Consider the following 13,908-nt stretch of genomic DNA (forward strand, 5'->3'; position numbering starts at 1 on the left):
AGTGAAACTTGGTGGCAGAACTCCAAATGTATTAATTACTCATCACACAATTGAACAGTGTACTGAACTTTCAATCCACACAGACCAACATTCTGAAGACAACCCTTTCATGGTTTGGCCCATGAAATAAAGCCTGGCTACCTGACCCGAATCCGACCAAACCCGACTACATGTGTCGGGTTCGGGTCGGGTCTGTATTCTGCGTCCAGCATTCGGACTCGGGTTGGGTCGGGCTGGACTGTACTGTTTTGTTTCGTATTGTTTTCGTTTTAATCTACATTTAATCTAATATGTTTGTTATTTTCTGGTCGGGTTGGGCATTTAAAAAAATTAAAGGACTCGGGCCCGGGTCGGGTTTTAATTTTATACCTGAGCCAGGCTTGACCAAAAAACCATCAGTAAATGAAATCATAGCCTTCAGTGAGAAAACATTCTTGCCCATTTACAGTGAGAAACTAATTTTAGGGTACATTTATAGTGCAGCTGCAACATCACCACAAAGGGGTTTCTGCTTTGCATCTCCTTAGCAGTTGGTAAAAAAAAAGTTCCTTCCTATGGTGTCACAACATTGACATTTTAAACAGCCTTCAGGGAGGTTTGAATTTGCCTACAACCACAAATGTAGGGTTCTTTCCTAGGAAAGATTTTTAAATCAGAAGAAGGTACTATAAAAGGGTACTGCCTGGCTAGACCATTGTCAGGCCAGTAATTACAATATAATGCACCCTCAATAATAAAATAATACGGATTACAATTTTGTAACAGGAGAACAACTTATTAAAATCTTGCTTTGCAAAGAATGTGAGCCTCGCATGACATTTCAAATCAATTAACAAGCAAGTTTCTAAAAGACCTCAAGAACAGTTTGAGACGGAAGGTTACAGGTGCTGCTGCATCAAAGATATGGGAGTTTGACATACAATTTTGTAAAATGGTTATAGATTTCACAGTATTTAAAACAAGAATTTGCAATAAAAGATTATATCTGTAATGCAAAGGTACATCCTCCCATAAAATAAATAAGTGAATTTAGTGTGAAAACAAGAAAAATCCATAATACAGTATACTCAGTAGTAACTTTGGTCTCAAAGTTAAAAAAAAACTAGAATATGCCTGTGAAGCACCATGGGACATTTTAACATTAAAAATGGAACAATATAAATGCAAGCTGTTGGTGTAGAATGATAGACTCCTTGTCCTGTTGATAAATGGCTCTCTCTTTCCTGAACACTATTAACCCATTGAAATACAAAATGATTACTGAAAGTATTACTTGTTTAAAATGAAAAATAAAGTGTACCAATTTGAAAACTACATAAAGCTGAAAAATAGAAAATATTGCACAAATTTAGGCAGATCAAAAATTCCAATACTTCCAAAATAGCACCAAATTTTCTATTGCAACAAGAGCTGCAATAGAAGGCTCTTAAAACCCTATATACAGCACTCAGACTTGCAAGGTATTGGGCAGGGCAGATTGAACTTCTGATCCTCCAAATACTTAAAAGAAGCAGGGCCAAAAAAAGGAAATTAAGGCCTACTACAGGGGGAGATGGTAGCACAGTGGTAATGTCACTGAATTAGTAATCCAGAGGCCCAGACCAATGCCCTGGTGACAAAGGTTCAGATCCCACCATGGCAGCTGGTGGAATTTAAATTTAATTAATAAAAATCTGGAATTGAAAGCTAGTCTCAGTAACGGTGTCATGAAAACTTTTGATATTCGTAAAAACCCATCTGTTCCTTTAGAGAAGGAGATCGGCTATACTTACCTGGTCTGGCCTAGATGTGGCTCCAGACCCAGAGCAATATGGTTGACTCTTAACTGCCCTCTGAAATGGCTAAGCAGGCGGCTCACCACAACCTTCTCAAGAGCAATTAGAGATGGGCAACAAATGCTGGCCTTGCCAGCAATGCCCACATCCCATGAAAGAATTTTTAAAAAGGAACACAAGACAGAGGAGCAGGAGTAGGCCATTTGGCCCCTCCAGCTTGCTCAGCCATTCAGTAGGATCATGGCTGATCCAACCGTGGCCTTAACTTCATCTCATGCTCCCCATAACCCTTTACTCCCTTGTAAATCAAAAACCTATCTAGCTCAGCCTTAAATATATTCACTGACTTGTTCTCCACTACTTACTTGGGTACAGAATTCCAAAGATTAACGACCCTCAAAGGAAATTCCTCCTCATCTTCGTCTTAAATTGGAGATCCCTTATTTTGAAACTGTACCCCAAGTTCTAGATTCCTCCACAAGAGGGAACATCCCCTCAGCATCTACCCTGTCAAACACCCTCAGAATCTTATATGTTTCATTAAGATCACCTGCCTTCTTCTAACCTCCAATGACCTAGCCTGCTCAATCTTTATTCATAAAACAACCCCTTCATCCCAGGAATCAACATAGTGAACCTTGGGGCCAACGTACCCCAGCAGAATTTTCTATAAAATAATATTCATTTAACGCAGTTCCCAAGTGGCCCTACTTTTTGGTTCTTAGCAATGATCCTGTGGATTTAAAAACATTTCTTCTGCACAACTGATTAACATTCATATCCTGTAGCAGCATATTAGTTCCCCTCACCTTAACAGACAAATTCCTGATGTCTGTGCTCACCCAGAATGACTGCAGTCTTCCTACTTCATATGGGGTGCACACAAATTATACTTCAGTCTAGATTTTTCACATGGATGAAATCCTAAGTAGAACTGCTACAGATTGCAGGTTTGCAAGTTGCATGCACACGTTTATGAACCAGATCAAAATTTGTGACAGTATGAAAATTCTAGCCTCTTTCAAGAATCAACACCGGACGATGCTCTTGTGGATTTTTCATTCACAAGAAATTGCAATGGCTAAATTGGGCGGCGCAGTGGTTAGCACTGCAGCCTCACAGCTCCAGCGACCCGGGTTCAATTCTGGGTACTGCCTGTGTGGAGTTTGCAAATTCCCCCTGTGTCTGCGTGGGTTTCCTCCGGTTTCCTCCCACATGCCAAAGACTTGCAAGTTGATAGGTAAATTGGCCATTATAAATTGCCCCTAGTATAGGTAGGTGGTAGGGAAACATAGGGACAGGTGGGGATGTGGTAGGAATATGGAATTAGTGTAGGATTAGTATAAATGGGTGGTTGATGGTCGGCACAGACTCGGTGGGCCAAAGGGCCTGTTTCAGTGCTGTATCTCTAAACTAAACTAAATCAGGGGTCTGCAACCTGCAGCTCCAGAGCCACTTGAGGCTCATTAAGGACTCATGTGCAGCTCCCGATCTTGATTGAGTAAACCCATTTTGATGGTAAGTAAATTGCTTTTTTTAAAAATTAACATTGCGGACAGTATCATTCAATTAACAACTTTTTTGTAAAAACCTGTAAAATGTCGAAACGTGTCTGTCTTTTTTATTATTGCCAATTGAGTAAATGCATTGCGGTTTTTAGGATATTGGGCTGAGTTTCTCCAGCTTGCTGCCGAACTTCAAAATGGCACGTCGCTGTGCGAGATGTGAGCCACCGATGACGTAGAGGGGGTGGCCGCTCCATCCCCGGCAACGGTGCCCGGCACCACTGCACAGATGCCAGCGCCAATTTTAAAGGGCTTCAGGCCCTTCCGAAGCATTTAAACTTTTAAAGATACAGTATTTTAAAAATTGAAGTTAAAATTTGTTGCAAAGTTACAATACCCTCTCCCACCCCATGGCGAATCAATTAAATGCCCTCTCCCCGCCAAAACAATTAATCTTGCAATCCCAGCCTCCCCCCCACCCCACAAAGTTGAGAACCTTTAACCATCAACCCATTCCCACCATCCCCTCCACCAATCGTGTTAGTTATTGCCATCCCCCCACCCCCACCCTGAAAACTTCACTCCTCCTCCCCCTGCACACCAGCGTTCTGCCTTGGATCTCCAAATGGCGATCCGAACACATGGGAGTTCCAGCAACCAGCGGCATATTGGAGCGGGACGGCCGTCATGACAAGATAAGTAACTGTTCATTAATTACCATTTAATTAAATATTTTGATTAGGTTCCCGTCGCCGAGCAGGCTGCCACGAGGCCTCGCTGCTGCCAGTAATATGGGGCGGTGCCTACCTGGCGTCGAGGCCTGTGGCGGGCCTCTCCCGTAGGTATTTCTGGGCCCCCCCGCCATGACCCCTGACGTTGGGAGGCTAGTAAATCCAGCCCATTGTGCTTTTGACTACATTTTTAAAAATGGCTGGTCATTGTTAAGGTTGTTGACCCCTGGACTAAATAAAATCTAGATTTGCCAATCTAATCAAACAACAACATGCATTAACATGGTATATAATGTAGCTTCAACACCATGTCAACAACCTATATTTATATAGTGCCTTTAACATAATAAAACATCTCATGGTGCTTCACAGGAGCATTATAAAACAATGTATGACACAAAAGGAGATATTAGGTCAGATGACCAAAAGCTTGGTCAAAGAGGTAGGTTTTAAGGAGTGTCTTAAAAGGACAAAAGCGAGGTGGAGAGGTATACAGAGGGTATTCCAGTGCTTTGGGCCTAGACAATTGAAGGCACAGCCATCAATGGTGGAACGATTAAAATCAGGGATGCACAACAGGCCAGAATTAGAGGGGCGCAGATATCTTGGAGGGTTACGGAGCTGGAGGAGATTACAGAGTTAGGGAGGAACGAAGTCATGGGGGGAGGATTTGAAAACAAGGATGAGAATTTTAAAATCAAGATATTGCTTGATTGGGAGCCAATGTAGGTCAGTGAGCAAAGGAGCGATAGAGGAAAGGGATTTGGTGCAAATTAATACATGGGCAGCAGAGTTTTGGATGACCACAAGTTTAAGGAGAGTAGAATGTAGGAGACCAGCCAAAACTGCCCTGGAATAGTCAAGTCCAGAGGTAATGAAGGCATGAATGAGGTTTTCAGCACCTGAGATGGGGTGTAGTTATGGAGGTGGAAATTGGCAGTCTTAGCAATGGCACGAATACAAGGTCGGAAGCTCATCTCAGGGTCAAATGTGACACCAAGGTTGCTAACAGACTGGCTTAATCTCAAAATGTTGCCAGTGTTACGGCCACGTGGTGTGACGTGGCTGGTTCCCACTGCTCGACTCCACAATAAACAGACAGTAAGAAGTTTTCTTGTAGGTTTAAAAATAAAATTGTTTATTGATCAATATGCCTTAACCTGAAATTGTCGCAACCACCCTCACTCACGCATGCATTCGCTTGCTTGCGCATACACACATACCACACACACAAGAAGCAGATAGAGAAGGGAAGAGGTAGGTGGGCTATGATAAACCTGTGAATTCTCTTGAGACTCGAGTTATAGAGGGTTGCAGGCTTGTGATGACTGTAGATTTCTCTCTTGATTGAAGGTTTTAATGAAGATAGTAGGTCACCTAGCGCTCTCTCTAAATGTCAGAATTCAGCAGGGCATCTGCTGTCTGGCTTGCTTGAATGCCTGCAGTTAGAAGTCCCTTCATCTTCTGGGTCAGTCTCTCTCTCTCTTTCCGGCTGTCTTTTTTTAAAAAAAGGTTATCTTTTTCTTTGGCCTCCTTATCTCGAGAGAAAATGGGTAAGCGTCTGGAGGTGGTCAGTGGTGTGTGGAGCAATGCCTGGAGTGGCTATAAAGGCCAATTCTAGAGTGACAGGCTCTTCCACAGGTGCTGCAGAAAAATTTGTTTGTCGGGGCTGTTACACAGTTGGCTATCCCCTTGCGCTTCTGTCTTTTTTCCTGCCAACTGCTAAGTCTCTTCGACTCGCCACACTTTAGCCCCGCCTTTATGGCGGCCCGTCAGTTGTGGCAATCGCTGGCAACTGACTCCCATGACTTGTGATCAATGTCACAGGACTTCATGTCGCGTTTGCAGACGTCTTTAAAGCGGAGACATGGATGGCCGGTGGGTCTGATACCAGTGGCGAGCTCGCTGTACAATGTGTCTTTGGGGATCCTGCCATCATCCATGCGGCTCACATGGCCAAGCCATCTCAAGCGCCGCTGACTCAGTAGTGTGTATAAGCTGGGGATGATATTCTGACCAATCATCTGACCTGTCACTCATTTTTTCACAATTATATGCTTTTTCCTCAAGTTTGATGCTTTCCTTAATTTCTTTAGTTAACCACGGATGGTGGGTCCTCCCCTTAGATTGTTTTCTTTATAGTAGGAATATACTTATTCTGAGCATTCTGAAATATCCGCTTAAATGTCTGCCACTGTTTCTCTATTGATCTACCTCCTAGCCTAGTAACCCAGTTCACTTCAGCTAGTTCAACTTTCATGCCCACATAGTTGCCCTTAATTAAAGTACAAAATACTAGTCTTAGACCCACTCCTTTCTCTTTCAAACTGGATGTTAAATTCAATCATATTGTGGTCGCTGCTACCTGGAGGTGCCTTTACTCTGAGATCATTAATTAATCCTGTCACATTACACAATACCAAGTCTAATATAACCTGTTCTCTTGTTGGTTCCAGAACGTGTTGCTCTAAGAAACTCTCTCAAAAGCTTGCTATTAGCTCCTCATCCAGGCTACTCTTGCCAAATTGATTTTTCCAGTTTATATGTAGATTAAAATCACCCATTTATCACAATGCTGTCCCTTTATCACAAGCACCCAATATTTCTTCTTGTATGCTTAGTCCTACATTCTAGCTCTTGGTCAGTCGCCCTGTAGGTTTCAGCACCTCAAATGCATGTCCAAGTGTTTTTAAATGTGATTAGGGTTTCTGCCTCTGCAACCCTTTCAGGCCGAGAGTTCCAGGCCCCGCACTACACTCTGGGTGAAAAGATTACTCAACTCCCCTTTAATCCTTCTCCCAATCACTTTAAATCTATGCACTTGGTTATTGACCTCTCTGCTAGGGGAAATAGATCCTTCCTATCCACTCTACACCTCAATTAAATCTCCCTTCAGCCCCCTCTGTGCCAAAGAAAACAATCCCAGCTTATCCAACCTTTTCTCATAGCTAAAATTCTCTATTCCTGGCAATATTCTCTTAAATCTTCTCTGTACCTTATTGCGATCACACCCTCTCTGTAATGCAGTAACCAAAAGTAGCACAATACTCTAGCTGCTGTCGAATAGTACTTTATACAGTTCTAGCGTAACCTCCCTGCTCTTATAAACTAGGTCTCAGCCTTTCTGACCATCTTATCTGCCAGTCCTGTTACCCTCTAGGATCTGTGAATATGCAATCCAAGTTCCCGCTGTTCTTTTACACTTCCACCATTCACCTGTGCATTCCCTTACTTTGCTTGTCCTCCCCAAATGCAGTACCTCACAGCACTCTGGATTGAATTCATTTTGCCACTTTTCTGCCCACCTGACCAGTCCATTGATATCTTCCTGCAGTATAGTTTTCTTCCTCGCTATTGAGGTGTCAGCTGTGGCTCAGCTAGTAGCACTCTCACCTTGGAGTCAGAAGATTGTGGGTTCAAGTTCCACTCCAGGATTTGAGTACAACAATCTAGGTGGATACTCCAGTGCAGTACTGAGGGAGTGCTGCACTATCAAGTGGTGCCAACTTTTGGATGAGACATTAAACTGAGGCCCCGTCTGCCCACTGAGGTGGGCATAGAAAAATCCCATGCCATTACTTTGGAGAGAAGCATGGAAGTTATACCCAGTGTTCTGTCCAATATGCATCTCTCAATCAACATCACAAAAAGATTATCTGGTCATTATCACACAACTGTTTGTGGGAGCTTGGTGTAGGCAAATTGGCTGCCACGTTTCCTACACCGCATAGCGACTATACTTCAAAAAAGTACTTCATTGGCTCTAAGGCACTTTGTGATGTCGGGCAGTTGTGCAAGCCGTCATAAAATGGGAGCTTTTTTTTCCTTTTATCAACCACACGGCCAATTTGCATTATCATTTGCAAATTTCTTCATCATACCCGCTACATTTAAGTCTAAAATCATTGATACATACCATCCACAGCAAGGGACTTACACGCCAAGGACTGCAACGGTTCAAGAAGACAGCTCACCACCACCTTCTCAAGGGCAATTAGGGATGGGCAATAAATGTTGGCCTAGCCAATGATGCCCACATCCCACTAATGAATTTAAAAACAAATCAGTGGCTTTGCGCCTTAGAAAAAATATTAATTTTAAGAGCAATTTTAATTGTACGCTAGCAGAAACGCTAGGCTGTGTTTTTTAAGGAGCAGCTTAAAGGAGGAAAGGGAGGTGGGGCGGCAGAGGGGCTTAGGGAGGCAATTGCAAAGCATTGGGCTTAAACTATGGAAGGCATAGCTGCATTGGTACAGCAAAGAGATTTCAGCTGCAGAACTGGCAAAACACAGATCTCCTCAGATGGTTGTATGGCTGAGCAAGTTACAGAGACATTAAGGAGTGAGGCCATGAAGGGATTTAAACACAAGAATAATAATTTTAAATTTGAAGCATTGGGAAACATGAACCCATGTAGATCACAGAGGACTGGAGCGATGGGTGCGCGAGAAAGGATATAGGCAGCATGTTTTGACTGAGTTGAAGTGCGTGAAGATTGGAAATTGTAAGGATGGCCAGGAGTGCATTGCACTGCGATAAATACCATTTGTTCTTGCAGACTTGTTTGTTTTGAGCCCTGTTAGATATAAATGGGATGAAGTCCTCCTAGACAGGCAGTCATTAATTCTGATTGTTACCTCTGCTTTGGAGGTGATGCTACTTATATTTTCCCTTGCAAATGTTTGGAGAATGTCATCATTGTTTGCTCACCCTCCCTTTCATCTTTTATTGTTCTTGCCTTTGACGGAGCTAGAAGAATGTTATCCATTGCGGTTTTTCTCCAAGAGTTCTTTTACCCTTTTCATGAGTTTCTGCTTTTTCTTTTATATATAGCTCCCGTTTCTCCTGGCAGGATTTATAGAGGATTTTGTTGCCTCTTTATTTTACTTGTGCTTAACTTACCTTTTAGGGTAACACTTGTTTAGTCTGGGTATGTGTTTATACTCAGCATTGTCTAATTATTTTGCAGTCATTTAGAATTGGTGCATGAAGAAATAGTGAGAACGGTCTTTTTTTTAAAACTACATATATGAACCATAATCCACTCAGTATACACATTTCTATAATAAAAGCAAAATACTGCAGATGCTGGAAATCTGAAATAAAAACAAGAAATGCTGGAAATACTCAGCAGGTCCAGCAGCATCTGTGGAGAGAGAAGCAGAGTTAACGTTTCAGGTCAGTGGCCCTTCTTCAGAACTAGCAAATATTAGAAATGTAAAAGGTTATAAGCAAGTAAAGCGGGGGTGGGGCAAGAGATTAAAAAGGAGAAGGTGTAAATAGGGCAAGGTCACAGAATAGCTGACCAGAAGGTCGTGGAACAAAGGCAAACAATATGTTAACAGTGTGTTGAAAGACAAAGCATTAGTGCAGATAAGGTGTTAACGGACTGAAAATTGAACAGCCGCAAGTATAAACATGATAAAAAACAGTAGGTGAGCAAGCTGAACGAACTATGAAATAAATGGGCTCCATTTTACTTTTATTTTCAGTTATTTTTTCTTTTTCCTTTAAAAAAAAATGGGCTCCATTTTACTTTTATTTTCAGTTATTTTTTTCTTTTTCCCTTTTTAAAAAAAAAAGGTGAAATAAAATAAACAAAAAATGCATCGTTTATCACATCCCACCAGGGTTCAAATCTTTTATCTCTACTCAATCTCCCACCTTCCAAACAATTACTGACAATGTCACAAGGTTACCACTAGTGCTAGTTCATCTGTTTTGATAACGTTGGTCAAGGGATAAAATATTTCCAAGACACCAGAATAACTCCCAAGCTCTTCTTCACATAATGCCGCAGGATTGTTTATGGCCATCTCAGTTAAATTCCCATTCAAATTATGGGAATTATTCATCATATTTACATTCAATATCAATATAAATTAAATTGCTGAAAATAGAAACATTTTATTAAAGCTTTTCGTCTTGCACCCATCAGGACAATTTGCAAGAACGTAAGGGAAACAACAAAATTATACTGTATGAGAAGACAGTGCTGATTGGTTGGCAAATGGACTCTGATTGATAGAGGCCTTGCCATGGAGAATGCACCAGTTTATGGTGACTGACAATTAACTGCCAAGCTTTGTTTGAAATTTAAACTGGGCAATTTAACTCTGATTGGTGAAGGCATTGCCCTGAGGAATGAACTGGCAAATGGCTGTCACTTATTTTGTTTCACTGAAACAGACACAATGTGTGTACATGTTCTTTCTGTCTGTGTATTAATATATGTAGATTTCAGTAAGCGCAAATGCGCCACACTGCGAGCCCGACTGACAATCTTAATTTGGTTGTCCGTCTAATTCTTAGCACGCTGAGGATTAGTGGCAGCAGTGTGCACCATCTACAAGATGCACTGCAGCAACTCATCACGCCTCCTTTGACAGCACAATCCAAACCCACGACCTCTATCGCCTAGAAGGACAAGACAGGGAGTCCCGAAGGCAGTGTTGCCTACCTGGTGCCAAGGTTAAGGACATCTCTTCTGGGCTGGAGAAGAACCTGGAATGGGAAGGGAAGGATCCGGTTGTCGTCGTCCACATAGGTACCAATGACATAGGTTTAACTAGGAAAGAAGTTCTGCTGAAGGACTATGAGCAACTCAGGGCTAAATTAAAAAGCAGAACCACAAAGGTAATAATCTTTAGATTACTACCTAAGCCATGTGCAAATTGGCATAGGGTAAATAAGATTAGAGAGGTAATCGTGTGGCTCAATGGTGTGGGAGAAATGGATCCCGATTCATGGGGCACTGACACCAGTACTGGGGAAGGAGAGAGCTGTTCCGTTGGGACGGGCTTCATTTGAACCATGCTGGAACCAGTGTCCTGGCGAATCATATAACTAGGGTTGTCGGTAGGACTTTAAACTAATTATCTGTGTATTAATATATGTAGATTTCAGTAAGCGCAAATGCGCCACACTGCGAGCCCGACTGACAATCTTAATTTGGTTGTCCGTCTAATTCTTAGCACACTGAGGATTAGTGGCAGCAGTGTGCACCATCAGCAATTGAAGGGAAGTTTAAAAAAATCAAAAAGAAACGAGAGAGCAGAGGTGCAGGGTAGTGAAGAGGCGAACGGTAATCAAAGTGTGACAGGAAGGGGCAGAAAATATAAGCAGAAGAGTGCAGCAGAAATTAGAACCAGAATGAGTAATAAAGGCAAAACGTCTTAAGGCTCTTTATCTGAATGCGCGTAGCATTTGTAACACGATAGATGAGTTGACAGCAAAAATAGAAATTAATGAGCATGACTTGATAGCTATTACAGAGACGTGGTTGCAGGGTGACCAAGATTGGGAACTCAATATTCAACGGTATTAGACGTTCCAGAAAAATAGGCAAAAAGGAAATGGAGGTGGGGTAGCTTTGTTAATAAAGGAAGGTATCAGTGCGGTGGTGAGCAGTGATATAGCTGCAATCGATCGTGATGTGGAATCGGTTTGGGTGGAAATAAGGACTAGCAAGGGGAAGAAGTCACGGGTGGGAGTCATATATAGGCCCCCGAAGAGTTGCCTCATTGTAGGACAAAGTATAAAGCGGGAAATAACGGAGGCGTGTAAGAAGGGTGCTACAATTGTCATGGGTGATTTTAATCTGCATATTGACTAGACAAATCAGATTGGTAGAGGTAACATGGAAGACGAATTTGTGGAGTGCATCAGGGTTTGTTACTTAGAGCAATACGTTGCAGAACCTACCCAGGAACAGGCTATTTTAGATCTAGTAATGTGTAATGAGGTAGGATTAATAAGAGATATCATAATTAAGGATCCTCTAAGGCGTAGCGATCACAACATGGTAGAACTTCAAATTCAGTTTGGGGGCGAGCAACTCGGGTCTCAAGCCAGTGTGCTCAACTTAAACAAGGGCAATTACAGAGGTATGAAGAAAGAGTTGTCTAAAGTGGGTTGCGAAAATAGACTAAGGAGGTCAGTGAATGAGCAGTGGCAGACATTTAAGCAGATATTTCATAACACTCAGCAAAAATTTATCCTGGTCAAAAAGGACTTAAATGAGAAGGATGAACCACCCTGGTTAACAAAGGTGGTCAAGGGGAGTATCCAATCAAAAAACAAGACATAGAGCGGCGAAAACTGGTGGTAGGCCAGAGGATTGGGAATTTTTTTTTTAGGAACCAGCAGTGGATGACCTAAAAAGCTTATAAAGAGGGAGAAAATTGATTATGAAAGTAAATTGGCAAGAAATATAAAAACAAATAGCAAGAGCTTCTACAGGTATATAAAAAAAAAGAGTAGATAAAGTGAGCGTGGGACCCTTGGAAGATGCGACTGGTGAATTGATAACAGGGAGCAGGGAAATGGCAGATAATTTAAACCAATATTTTGCATCAGTCTTCACGGTGGAGGACACTACAAACATCCCACAGATATCAGATAAGCAAGGAGCTAATGGGAGGAAAGATCTTATAACATTATCACGAGGGACAAAGTATTTGACAAACTAATGGGAGTAAAGGCAGACAAGTCGCCAGAACCTGATGGCCTACATCCAAGGGTTTTAACGGAAGTGGCTGCAGAGATGGTGGAGGCATTGGTTGAAATATTCCAGAACTCACTGGATTCCGGGAGGGTCCCAATGGATTGGAAAACCTCTAATGTGACGCCTCTGTTCAAGAAGGGAGGGAGACAAAAGGCAGGAAACTATAGGCCAGTCAGCCTAACATCGGTCATTGGGAAATTGCTAGAGACCATTATTAAGACAGAAATAGCAGGACATTTAGAAAAGCTTAATGCAATCAGAGTCAACATGGTTTTGTGAATGGGAAATCATGTTTGACGAATTTGCTAGTGTTCTTTGAGGATATAACAAGCAGAGCTGACAAAGGGGAACCGGTAGATATAGTGTATTTGAATTTCCAGAAGGCATTCGATAAGGTGCCACATAAATGATTATTGCACAAGATAGGAGCTCATGGCATTGGGGGGGGGGGGGGCGGGGTAATGTATTAGCATGGATTGAGTTTTGGTTAACTCACAGAAGACAAAGAGTTGGGATTAATTGGTCTTTTTCAGGTTGGAAAGACATAACTAGTGGAGTGCCATAAGGATCAGTCCTTGAGCCTCAATTATTAACTATCTATATTAATGACTTGGAGGAGGGGGCAGAGTGTAATATATCCAAATTTGCTAACAATACAAAAATAGGGGGGGGAAGGCATGTTGTGATGAGTACACAAAGAATCTGCAAGGGGATATAGATAGGTTGAGTGAGTGGACAAAAACTTGGCAGGTGAAGTTTAATGTAGGAAAGTGTGAGGTCATGCACTTTGATAGGAAGAATCAAAAGACAGACTATTATTTAAATGGAGAGAGACATCAAAAAAGTGCAGCAGAGAGATCTGGGTGTTCTTGTGCACGAAACACAAAAAGTTAGCATGCAGATGCAGCAAGTAATTAGGAAGGCAAATGGAATTTTGGCCTTTACTGCTAGGGGGTTGGAGTTTAAAAATAGGGAAGTCTTGTTACAACTGTACAGGATGTTGGTGAGGCCGCACCTGGAGTACTGTGTACAGTTTTAGTCCCTGTATTTAAGAAAGGATATACTGGCATTGGAGGCAGTTCAAAAGAGATTCACTAGGCTGATTCCTGGGATGAAGGGGTTGACTTATCAAGAACGGCTAAACAGGTTAAGCCTTTATTCATTAGATTTTAGAAGAATGAGGGGTGATCTTATTGAAACGTACAAGATTCTGAGGGGGCTTGACAGGGTAGATGTTGAGAAGATGTTTCCACTAGTGGGGGAATCTCTAACTAGGAGACATAGTTACAGAATAAGGGGACACTCATTTAAAACTGAGATGCGAAGGAATTTCTTCTCTCAGATGGTAGTGAATGTCTGGAATTCTCTACCCAAGAGAGTTGTGGAGGCTA

At 42.0% G+C, this 13,908-nt stretch overlaps 1 protein-coding gene across 6 annotated transcripts in view; it reads right to left on the reverse strand.

Moving 5' to 3' along the window:
- LOC137371320 (probable ribonuclease ZC3H12C) overlaps positions 1 to 13,908 on the reverse strand; it is a 93,462-nt gene that overhangs the window by 40,031 nt on the left and 39,523 nt on the right. The gene's annotated exons all lie outside the window — the stretch shown is intronic.

The sequence above is a fragment of the Heterodontus francisci genome, chromosome 6 (assembly GCF_036365525.1).
Source record: "Heterodontus francisci isolate sHetFra1 chromosome 6, sHetFra1.hap1, whole genome shotgun sequence".
Taxonomy (NCBI): Eukaryota; Metazoa; Chordata; class Chondrichthyes; order Heterodontiformes; family Heterodontidae; genus Heterodontus; species Heterodontus francisci.